Source organism: Oryzias melastigma, linkage group LG10, assembly GCF_002922805.2.
Source record: "Oryzias melastigma strain HK-1 linkage group LG10, ASM292280v2, whole genome shotgun sequence".
NCBI classification, from domain to species: domain Eukaryota; kingdom Metazoa; phylum Chordata; class Actinopteri; order Beloniformes; family Adrianichthyidae; genus Oryzias; species Oryzias melastigma.
The window spans coordinates 19,819,034-19,830,293 of NC_050521.1; the positions used below are offsets into that span (position 1 = coordinate 19,819,034).

At 37.3% G+C, this 11,260-nt stretch overlaps 1 long non-coding RNA gene across 1 annotated transcript in view; it reads left to right on the plus strand.

The window, feature by feature from the left end:
- Positions 1–1,781: 1,781 nt before the first annotated feature.
- The window catches only part of LOC118599242, a 45,591-nt gene continuing 36,112 nt past the window's right edge, over positions 1,782–11,260 (plus strand). The window contains exon 1 of the long non-coding RNA XR_004948534.1: positions 1,782–2,218. This is a non-coding gene — a long non-coding RNA (uncharacterized LOC118599242). The remainder of the gene's footprint in view (positions 2,219–11,260) is intronic.

Here is an 11,260-nt window from a genome sequence, read left to right on the forward strand (position 1 = left end):
CCTTGATTGTGGCCCTCTGCTTAAAGAAAAATACAAAGCTTTAAGTTTAAAAAAGTAAAATAACTTATCACTTTGTGAGCCTCCAAAGCACAGAAGCCATAGTGGTTCCATAATCAAGAGATAAACATTTTTTAAGAATTCCATTGTTTTAAATGTGCTTCTTGGTTCAATAAGTACAGTTAATTAGCTCTTTTTTTATTTTAGATCTTTAGATTCATGATTTTCTGGCTAAGAAGCACCACACATGTTTAAAATATATTTTTTCTTTTATTGCTGAATTTACACTATAGCTACCACTAGATTTACTCCATTGGGATGATCCTAGAAGTCTTTTATTTTGAAAGGAAGTTTCATATTTGGGGGTAAAAAATCTATTTTCTCTTAAAGTTCATTTTCTTATGCAAAAAAAAGTTTGTTTCTCATAAAAACAACAATAGCATAAATATAATAGTCTTATTTTTCTAAAGGATGAGTGGTTCCTACTACGCTGCAGTCAGTGAGAAATCGACCAAATGGCTCTCCTAATAAGTGTTGAAGGTTGCAGAACTGTTGCTTTTCATTTTGTGCATGTGTTTGAAAACATGTCAACTCTGTTTGAATTGAAGGAGACAGCAAACCGTTTCCATGTCTTCATATTTATTCCAAAAAGAAAAGTAAAAAGTTAATAAGAAATCATCCCACGTGTTGACTTACATTGCTCCCATGTCTGTGGACAGCCTCCCCCTGGCCCCACCCCACCCCAACTAGCCTGTATGACTGCCTCCCTCATATTTCTACGTCACTACACCCCCCTCCCTAGTTTGGCAATACTGGACACACGCTAGCTCACGGCTAACAGTACAAGACAGGCACCCAGGCTCAAGTTTTCAGAATGGCAAGAAAGCCCCCATGTGAGGATGCAGAAGTACCCTTATAGCACCCTGTTCTGAAGACAATGAAAGAGATCCAAAATATTGTGGTAATTGAAAGAAAGTGCTTTTTTTTCTCTGTGGCATTTCAGCTTCTTCTCTTGTGCTCAAGTCAAGGTGTGGCGTCGCCTTTCCTCTCCTGCTCAATGGCTGCAAAAGAAAAGAGAACACAGTCGGTTAGGCTGCAAGGACTGACAAAGTGCTGCCTTCTTTTTTTTTGTGCTGATGCTGCAGCAATATGTCTTTTCATTTTAGATTTTTCTTGCCAGCCGGTGTCCTTGCTGAGTGGATGGGTGTAAAGTGACAGGAGAACTGCAGCAGGAGGGCTTCAACAGTGAAGGGGGATGCTCACTCTCTTTGGTGGGCAGGGGGTTTTTCTCTTTTGTCTCCGTCTTCTTCAGCTTTGTCTTGTCGAAGCGGGCGATCTCAGTCATGTCAGGTTTGTCGGACATTTTGGCTGCAAAAGAAGAGATGAGATTTCAAATGATCCCACTCTTATGGGTCTGACGTGTCGCCTTACATATTTAATCTGGTGAAGCAGCTGGGTCTAAAGGGAGTGGCCACACCATGTGCAGCTCGGCTTACATGGACGTCTGTGAGTGGCGGTTTCCTCCCACACACGCTCTGTCTGGCTGTCTGCTCCAACATGAAGCTAACATGTGCCTGCCTTCAGCCATCAGTCTGTTCTTTTCTTTGTCCGTGCCTTCATCCTGTCTGAGGCTGGGCTTTGTTCTCCCCCTCTGCGTCTGCTCCCCCTCTATGCATCCATCCCTGCAGCACAGTGGATGGAGGTGTTTCTCCGCAGGCTCCACCGCAGTACCATTTCTATACTGACTAATGAGGCTTTCACAGCCCAGCCCAGTCATGCACTTTAGGCCCACTGCTCTAGGAAATATTATCAAGCCAAATCCACTAGTAATCTGCTCAAAATTCAATAAATTAATAAAGCTACTTTGACAAAATCTGGGGATTGCCTTCATTTTTTTTTATTTTTACATGTTTTCTTAGAAATCGTCATATCAGCTGAAAATGGTGCCCGTGTCCTCCTCCGCCAAGCTGAAATCTCAACAACAGCATCCCATCTCACCTTTTTACCATCATTCTGACACACAACGTTTAAAATCCGATTGAATTTGTGCTGCTATATCAACTAAATCCCAATCACAATCTTAAACGTCTCATTTTTCCTCATCATTTCAGTGTTGCTGTGGGCCGCCAGATCCTGCCACACCCCAACCCTTTGTTTGAGTCTTGGTAAAAAGAGGAGAAATGGAAAAAAAACAACCGAAACGCACCCTAAAGGAAGAGGGGTGAGTCTTTCTTACCGACGGTCCTTACAGATGTGGGGTTTAATCCACCAGAGGAGAGTGCAGGGGCGTGTAGAGATGGAGAGCGGAGGGTGATGCTGAAGCTGGGAGGCTGCAAGAGCGAGACTGCCGTGTCTCCCACACGCGGGGGGTGTATATAAGAGAGGAGGGAGGGGAGGGGGGGAGGAGAGGGTGACTGGAAGCTTGGTCAGCCTTCCTTTGTCATGAATTACTAATAGAGATGAGCCAAGAAGTGAGCAGACACACAGCAAAAACTCCTCCATGTAGAAAATTTCAGCTTGAATTCATTATTTATGAGCCCGGCTGTGAACATGATATGCAGGAAGAATCCCCTGCAGGACTCGCTGAGCTGCACAGGCTGGGCTTTTCTTTTTGTGCGTGTGTAAAATCTAAACCTTGAATGTTAATGAGAAACTAATTTAATCAACTTTTTGCTTCACTCATTTTTAATACATTTAGGAATTTCCACAAATAAGGGATTTAAAGTTTTTGCTCATCCCATGTCTTTCAGAGTATGAGGCCGAATCCAAATTCTTTCCCCTCCAATTATAGGGGGATTTGGAGGGGTAGGGTTGTCCGAAATACTTGCGGGGGACAAATGCCAAACCCTCAGCTGAGAAAGAAAGGCATTTCTTCATGAGACTGTGCTCTGATGCACAGAGGTTTACATTTAAATGTGCAGAATGATTTTTTTGTTTCAATATTTCATTTTTAAAGCTACAAAACCAATGTTATTATGTATTTCTGAATGCTAGCAGCTCAGCGCTAACATAGCTAACCGGCGACTATTGATGATGTCATCGAGTGAGAGTAACATCCAAACTTTTTCATAACTTTAAGTTTGGAGGGCTTGATCAGGGGTGTCCAAAGTCGGTCCTCGAGGGCCGGTGTCGTACATGTTTTCCAACCAACCAATCATTGAAGCTCCTTTTTAGGTAAAATGAACTGCCGATAAGGCAGGGTTTCTGGAAAACCAGCAGGATGACGGCCCTGGAGGACTGACTTTGGACACCCCTGGGCTAGAATTTGTATTGAGGAAGAACTTGTATTAACCCTAAAATGTATTTTTATTTTTTATTTTTTGCTTGGTTTGGCTAGACATGCAGCTTATACTCAAGTGCAGGGGTGTCAAACTCATCTAGACAGGGGGCCAAAATCCAAAACACGCCTTAAACATTTATTGAACACACTAAAACTAAACTTTTATAACTTTATAAACGTAACTTTTTAACACAAATATGAATAAAAACAGGAAGGAATATTATTCCAGAATAAATCAACTTAAACCTTAAATCATTTTGAATATTTTACTCTCCATAAAAATATATTTTGTCAAAATTATGAAAGTAAATAAGATAACATCAGGCCATTAATAACAATAAATGGCAATAAAATAATAATAAAAAATAAAATGATCTGCAGGGCCGGATATAATTTCCCAGAGGGCCGGATCCGGCCCCCGGGCCTTGACTTTAACACGTGCTGGAGTAGGATTGATATGTGATTGGAAAAAAAGATGCTCCTGCATTCATTATTTTCACACCGACATTCTCTAGAGGAAACTGTGAGAGTGTATTGGTAGAAGAAGTAGTGCCAGCCGTGGTGTTCACACAGATGGTGATGAATTGTTGACTTGTTGGTATGTTCTTCATGCTTTGGTTATGGTTATCTGAAAAATTGTTCATATTTTGCACAATATGCTAGACACTTATTTAATTCCTGCTACGTTTCATGAAGCTATATCCAGTAGTGAAGTGTTCATGTTTCCAGTCTATTTATTGTTCCGTTTTTATGATTTCCCTTTTAAGATGAAATGTTTGTTCTTGTATCCAATTTTTTTATATTTCTCAAAAGTGCGACTTATATTCCGAAGCAACTTAATGTCAGAAAAATACCAACACATTCTCACTCCCAACTGGTCATATATGGACGTATGATCTGGGTGGGCCCCCTCCCCGTCACTTTTTTGAAAAAATGCATACTTTAATCAGGGGTCCCCAACCCTCGGTACCCCAGCCTGGTACAGGTTCTGTGTCCGTTACCGCGTCCCAAGTGTTGGCGACCCCTAATTTAATGGGAATAGTCAGCATGTCAAAAAAAAAAACAAAAAAAACGAGTTGGGGACACCCAAAATGTTAAAAATGCAGAGGGGACCCAAACTGTCCATAAATGACCAGTAGGAAAAGTGTAGAAAATACAGTTTTATGTTTATAATTAACGTAATTCTTCTTCACTTTTGCACTTAAATGATAGATTCTTGTTGCTTTCGCTTGGATTGCAGTTTCACCCTCACCAGTGGCTTAGTGGTAGGGTGTGTATCCTGGGAATGCAAGGTCATGGGTACAAATATATGGTAGTCATTCTAAAGGTTCTAAAAACCAGACACAACTGCTCCCCAAGGAGATGGGTCAACAGCAGAGGGCAAATTTCACATACCTGCTGTGAGACAGCTGATGAGAACATTATTTTACTTTTTCATTTTTTATTGATGTGTCTACCAGGGATACAACTCCATTTTCCTCTCAATTAGATTAAAACCTTGATTTTTGGGTTGATTTGTGTATTAAAAAACAAGAAAAAAAATCAGAATTTTGATTTCTTTTTTTTTCTTTTCTTCAAAATGTGCTAATAAGCAACTAACAGTGAAGAGAAAACTTTGCAAAGCCTAGTGTAATGTAAAAGAACGCGTTTAATACTTTCAATGTAAACAAATGCAAATGTCTGCAGTAGCAGACATACCACTTTTTTATACCACTTTAATTTATGACCCTATCTAAAATCACTACTTTTTTGGTGTTCTTTGCATCTCAGGTTAGTCTGGAACTTTCTCTGCATGATCAATAAGGAAAAATCTATTCATTTAAAGTGAAATGATTTATAACCATAAGAAAACCAAGTGGTTTCATTACTTAAATGGCTTTAAAATGGACTCTTCCTCTCTTCCTGTTGAAGTCTTCTGAGTCACTCGCGTCCTTCTCTGATAACTGCCTCATGATGTGATCATAAAAGGAATATGGAAGCTAAATCCCTGTCTCTGACGGCATCTGTCAAGCAGTTCAACTATGTACTGTGTAAAACTGCAGCTGCTTTATCAGTGAAAATACTATTTGAGCCATGGTGTGAAGGGGGTCAGGAGTATGTTTCGTGACATTACTCAGCAGATCTATTGATATTTTAGGCCAGACAGTGAAATCATTAAGATAAATTAACAGTTCTTTGAGTATTATTTCAGTAAGACACCATAGATAGATTTATGTGACTTTGTGTTCATATTCTATCCATCCAAACACAAAAAGTCAAATATTTGAACTTGTGTCTGGCTGCTTTTTTTGATCAGGCCGTATCATGGTCTGTGATCACGACTAGGTCTTTCGTTGGCGTAGACAGTCCCCCAAAATATCATTTCCTCACATCAGCATCAAGCCATTTCGGTTTCCACTTCAGTTTTTATTTCTATCCATACTCTGAGTTTTATTCATACGTCATTTTATGTTTCATCATGTTGGTTTAGGAATCTGGAGGGTTGAGGGCATGCTGTACAAATGTTCATTTTAAGTCCAAAAAACACTTTGTACTACTGTTGTATAAAAAGTGCTTTTAAAATAAAGTTTGATTTCTTATTTTAAGATTGTGGGGAAAACCCATTTAAATTCTTCTTTAAAACTGTTTCCTCTGCTCAAATTTTCCTTTTTGGATTGTTGTCCTTCTACTGTTTTACAGGAGCAATTATTTTGTTTGTTCGAATACATTTTGATGTAAATAAGCATCAAATAAACCATACAAGGTTGTGCCACTCTTTAAAATTCATAGGGTCACAGCTGGTGACGACATCTTTTATTTTGAAAAAGTATGATTCAGCATGATGAGATCACTGACAAGACTATGACTTAACAGAATAAACATCAAACACACTATTCCAGCACAGATAATGTGTTTTTATTCATTATTAAACATCTACAGGATATCCAAAGTGTGTTTTCATTATTTTATATCTGTAAAACAAATGTCAATTTTAATTAATTTTTAAACAATAAAATCATGTTTCTAATTGTAAAGATCTTTAATTTTTTGTGTTAGTGATAAGTGAATGTTAAGAGTTGCTTTTGAGAAGAAAAAAAAAGATAAATAGTTAAATTGATCCGAAGTGAATAGTTATACTTATGTGTCTGTTATGTCACTGCATGGTTATAGGTTACCATGACATCATGCCTAACTTCGAGAATGCAGCAGCACCATCTAGTGGACAACATTTGCACTATTTTAATTTTAGATCATTGTCACTACCTTTTTTAACAAAGTAATAATCATGCAAATATAATATGGGTTTCTACGAAAGGGTATAAGTAGTGTCTAGATTATTACCATATCCAAGTACCTTTTGATGATCTTTAATTTTAGTGCTCATTCAATAATATCCAGATTTCTGACGTGTACTTTTGGCTGTTTGTCTCTGTGCGATTCTGCAGAGGGGAAACGATATTTGACCTTCTCTAATTTGCTCAGACTCTCCTATTAACCTTTTCTCTGTGAAATGTCATCATGTCTGAAGCTTGGAGATGAGATGGTGCAACACAAAGGTCAAGCGTGGAGGCAAAATGACCTGCCAGGAAAATCTGACGAGGCACTGAAGGTTGGTACTGCAGGTGTTTGCTGTGTGGATGGTTGGTGCTTGTTTAGAATTACGCATAACAGGAGAAATGGAATTATTACAGGTTTAGGTTTAAGATGCAGGAAGACGGCTACCTTCTGATTGTGTTAGCTCCTTTTTTAAAAGCAGAGGCTGTGGAGTCACAAACCAACCAAACACAGGATGGCAGCACAACACTGCTTCAAATCTCAGGATAAATTGCCATCAACAAACCACCAGGGTTCACTCAACTGCTTTGAAACCACTCTAATGGGATTTTTAAGGAAATCCGCTCACTTTCTCAGAGCACACTGTAGGCCCTTCTTGTTTCATAGCAAGCAGAGATTCAAGCTACTTATCTGAGTGTTCTGGGGCCTTTCTTAGATACCAGGAAATGAAAGTGAAAAGCAGAGGATTTACAAGTGTCAAATGGTAATGATTATTCAGGCTGTTATTTTTGTTGCACGTTTTGTTGGGCAATTATCACAAAGCAAGGCGTGGATAAATGAGGTTGTTTATTAGATAACAAAAAAAAAAACACTATTGTTTCATCATTTCAATAAATGATTATTTCAAAGATTAATATTCAGTTGATAATTTAAGATGCTGTAAGAAAAAGTCGAGTAAAGTATCTTGTTTAGTTTGTTATAATCCAGTTAGATTCTGATCAATCCAGTGATACAGAATTATTCTTAATGCATTTTAATAGAGAGTGATAAGTTAGTGACAACAACAATGATGAATTTATTTGAGTAGTTTGACAGAGATACTGCACATTTAAAAAGTGTCTCTGCTTTAGTCGAAAGAACTAATTTAATCTATTGTACCTGGACAGGTGGTGGATTTTTCTCCTTAAAAAAGGGGGGAAATTAATAACAAAAGTATAACTTAAACCAAAATAAGAATTTAAAGTATGCCAACGTTGTAAATGTTGATGTAATGTACAAAGTAAATATAAATGAGCAATAAAAATATGACATAGATGGTTAAAAAGTTAAAACATGATGTCATTCTAAAATAAATAATAAACAAGCAAATGGATAAAAATACAATGTCAACAAAATGTGGTAGAGATGGATACCATCTTTGCACAATGGAGTATTAGGACCATTTACAAAAAAAATGATGAAAAAATCTTGTAAATTGTTAACCGTTAAATTGCGAGAATAAACTTGTATATTTATTACTTCTAAAGTCATCGGCTAAATTTGAGATGTTTTTTTTTTAGATCAAAAGTTGTACATTTGCGAGAAAATAACTAATTGCTTTTTCTTTTTTTTGTAGCCCTAATACTCCCTCATATCTTTGTGTTTGTGTATTTATGAAGGAAAAAAAGAGAATAGAATACAGGAAGATTGCACAGTAAAAAGAAACACACACACATCACTGTATATCCTTAAAAATTCTCCAAAAAAATTGTAAGCCTGCTGCAGCACAACAAATGTAGCTCAGTATGACTGATGCCATGAACTGTAAGTTTTAAGTCTTGCCTTAAAGGCTTTGCCCTACATTCTAGTGTTAGTAATTCTAGAGGCAAAGTGTTCTGTTTGGGGAAAACAAAGTTTTGGTGGAATGGGGTCATTTAATGCTATAATACAATCATGTTTAATTGTATTCTGCTTCTAACAAGCATGCATTAAAGAAAAGCTGAAATTGAAGAATTTTGATCATTTTTACCGATTCATTCTTTGCAGATTTATAACAGTCCATCACTTTCAAGTTTTGTTTCAATACGCATGAAGATGACGGCCAGCTTATCAGCTAAACGATAGATAAATAATATCAAATAATGGGAGAAATGTTGTAAATGAGAAGCAAAAAGCAAAACAATCTAACAATAAATACTTGAGCCTTTTGAGTACTTATGGCATCAATAATCAAAGTGCATTTTAAAATCCTTTAGTAATAACCCAACAACCTTGAAGGATCCTGTCTTTTCTGCTCCACTGGTTGCTAAGCAACCTCATAAGAGCAATAAAACAGGAGGTGACATTTCAGCTTTTGAAGGAATTAACATGCATGCAAAACATGATCAAGCATGTCACTCGTTTGAGTGAAAGTGCCTTCTAGAGGTGTGCACGAAGATCACTAAACTGCTACAAGAGTCCTGGCGTTAAAATCCCTTTTCCTCTTTGTGTTTTGTTGCAAGCAAGGTGCACTATGTGTTTGAACTTCACAAAACTGTTTCCAACTTAACGATAACGGAACAAACTGTTTTTCCAGAATAGTTGGGTTTGTAAGAGGGGTTAGCACAGTGCAGGATCTGTAGAAGCAGATAAGCAGCCTCCCCAGTATCATGATCTTTACTACTAATGATGCGGCGTTTGATTGGTGCCCTGTGCTCCCTCATCCAGCCTGTGAGCTGAGCATTTCTCAGCGTGGGGGAGTTATCTCACCTGGCCAGCCGGAGGACAGTGACAGAGATAAAAGCAGGAGCAGGAAAACAGCAGAGAGGGAGGAAAGATGGAAAGAGGAATGAGAAATGAGAAGGAGGGGAACCCAGATTAGATCTCCCACAGATTACAGCACGGCTACAGACAAAAGAAAACCATGTTTTTAACTCCTTATCGGGAGAAATGTCAATCTGTGAACTTGATTCCTGTAATTATCTGTCTGTTTGTAGTGCCGCTACCTGCTGTGTGTGTTTCTGTATCTGTTGCATCAGTCTTCCTGAAATGTCTTTACTTTAGGAGCATGCTTTGTATTTGTTTGTGCGTTTCCTCTTCCTTTCAGCATCGTCTCATCTTTTCCTCCAAACATTTTAGAAATCTGTGAACAAGTTGTGCATTTATACAAACAAAACTTGAATAAACAATCCATCTTCTAGCCAATGCCGTTCATGTAGTTTAGACAGAGGTGGGCGAATGTCTGGGCCCCCAACACTTTGGGGCCACCCAGCTGAAAAATTTGTATAAAATAATTGATACGCTCATTATTTTTTTTAAGTCCCACTCTGATCATCTTTTGATGTATGTACAGTGTTCCCATTTTTTTTTTATAAAATTAGGATTACCCGTAATGCGTTTTTTTTTTTTAGCCAAAATCAAAAATGTGTAATTTTATCATTTTAAATTCTGCTGCGCGACAGTCGTTTATAATAAATTTACGTCTGAGTAGTGGGTGGAACTTTGTAAGCCTGCCCACATTTCCCATCATCATCCCTTTTGTTTACACTCTCACTGACTATCTTACAGCTCCGCACGCCCAACCTAACATTAGTGGTACAACAAAAATATCAGAAATATGCAGCTGCACAAACAAGACAATTCTAAGTTAAATTTTATGTCCTTCATCACGAGAACAATGTCACAATAACTTTAAAATACCAAAAACATGATTTTCATCAGAGTGGGTCATGAAGTGTTTTTGTTTCTTTGCATACTTTAGTAAAATCCTGAAAAAACAAAAAAGACAAAAGTGGTCGCGTAACAATATAGTGCATTTAATAAATTCAATATTTTTTTTCCATAAAAAAATATTGTATGTAAAATGCATTATTTTAGCAATAAATGTGATTTAACTTTTTAGATGATCCTTAATTTATTTGCATTCTTGACATTAATGCTGTCTAAAAGAGGATCAGTGAAGAAGTTATTCGATTGACGTCCTATCATATAGATAAGGATTAAAAAACAAACAACTGAAAAAAAAAAAAAAAAAAAGGATTGGGGCCATGCAGAGGGCCTCATTGTTCAGCTGGGGCTTCCAAACTGCTAAGTCCACGTTTAGAGTTTAGAAATGGATTATGAGGATCATTTCTCAAACGTTTATACAGGATTAGCACAATCAATAGACTAAGTTTTATGTGTGATGACTGATGTGATTGAACTGAGGCTCTCATTTAGTAACTATTCAGATGTATTATCCTTGTACATTTTTATTCATAAGTTTTCCCGGCATGGACTTGCAAAAAAAAAAAAAAAAGAAATCAATTTGTTCCAAAGGTTAAAGTGTGGAATTCTTGTCATGTTTTTAACAAGTTCTTCTGGCATCTTTCTTACAATATGATAATGGACATAAATATAGAATATTCAGCTTAAATTTGCATTTCTGACACATTTTATTATATTTTGGTTAAAATCAACATGATCAAAAGATAAGAGTGGGACTTTAAGGACAGATGAGCTTCAGTGGTAATGCATCTGTCCTTCTGTCCCCCCCAAAAATATAAAAATACTACATAAATAAATACATTTGGGGTGTTGTGCTTCCCATTCAGTTTCTGTATGACTCTCACTGCAGCCATGTTGCTTGTTTATAATTTCTCATTATCCAGAATGCAAATGAACAGAAGAGGGAGCTGAAATCCCATCATATAAAACAGTAGTTGGTAGCACAAAGCATTGTGGGCATATAAGGAAGCCTAATGGTAACAAAATTGTACTACAAATGTTGCA